The sequence below is a fragment of the Lipotes vexillifer genome, unplaced genomic scaffold, assembly GCF_000442215.2.
Source record: "Lipotes vexillifer unplaced genomic scaffold, Lipotes_vexillifer_v1.1 scaffold528, whole genome shotgun sequence".
Classification (NCBI taxonomy): Eukaryota; Metazoa; Chordata; class Mammalia; order Artiodactyla; family Lipotidae; genus Lipotes; species Lipotes vexillifer.
This window is the reverse complement of record NW_006794582.1, coordinates 91,475-92,708: the sequence shown is the minus strand read 5'-3', so window position 1 is coordinate 92,708 and position 1,234 is coordinate 91,475. Positions and strand designations below refer to the sequence as shown.

The 1,234-nt window shown below is 41.5% G+C and overlaps 1 protein-coding gene across 1 annotated transcript in view; it reads right to left on the bottom strand.

Moving 5' to 3' along the window:
* The window catches only part of BLTP3A (bridge-like lipid transfer protein family member 3A), a 54,077-nt gene that overhangs the window by 29,654 nt on the left and 23,189 nt on the right, over window positions 1-1,234 (bottom strand). The gene's annotated exons all lie outside the window — the stretch shown is intronic.

The following is a 1,234-nucleotide window of genomic DNA, read 5'->3' as shown; positions in this document are numbered from 1 at the left end:
TTTTTTTTTTTTTTTTTTTTGCAGTACGCGGGCCTCTCACTGTTGTGGCCTCTCCCATTGCAGAGTACAGGCTCCAGACGCACAGGCTCAGCGGCCACGGCTCACGGGCCTAGCTGCTCCACGGCATGTGGGATCTTCCTGGACCAGGGCACGAACCCATGTCCCCTGCATTGGCAGGCGGACTCCCAACCACTGCACCACCAGGGAAGCCCTAAAACACAGTATTTTGACAATACATCCCTAATGGGATATATCATAAGGTTAAAACACACATACACACAAAGAAAGCAACTGCATTCAGTAGTCTTATCAATAGTTATAATACTGGTTTTGTTATTTTTTGAAACTACTGAAAAAGTAAATCATTTATTATATTATTGTAGTTAGGAGCCAAGATTCAGTATATGAATAAAAAATACAGGGACTTCCCTGGTGGTCCAGTGGTAAAGAATCCACCTTCCAATGCAGGGAACGCGGGTTCGATCCCTGGTCGGGGAACTAAGATCCCACATGCCGTGGGGCAACTAAGCCCGCATGCCACAACTACTGAGCCCGCACACTGCAAACTACAGAGCCTACATGAGCCACAACTAGAGAGAGCAAACCTGCATGCCACAACTAGAGAGAAGCCCATGCGCTGCAATGCAGAGCCCGCGCCGCAATGAAAGATCCTGCACACCTCAACAAACACCCCGTGTGCCACAACTAAGAGCTGACACAGCTGAAAAAAAAAAAAAAAAAGAATCCAGCATTTATCCTGACATTCCTGTACAAACTGTATTTCAAATAGTTGGTGAAAGAAAGTTCTTTATAGAAAATCACAACTAATAAATGCAATAGGAAAAAAGAATTATATGATCTCTATTTCCTATCCTACAATGATATAATAGATCTACAGACAACTATCATCAATGGTCCTTAAACCATGAGGTAAGAGGTAGATGAGGAACTTATCATAACGGACAAGTCAGGCCAACATCATCTGAATCCACTGATTAATCCTAACCAAAGGAATATTATGTGCCTCCCGTTACATTACAGTATGAAATACATGGTACCATTCATGAAGTATTTTTACCAAGAAAACAAACAAATGAATCAAATCCAGCCTTTAAATCTAACTACCAGATTAAAGAAGAAACATTTTAAATGACACCTCGAGGACACAATCAGCCAAAATATAAAATGTGGGAAATTCTTTAGAAGAAATACTCCAGTTTCTACAGAACAAATG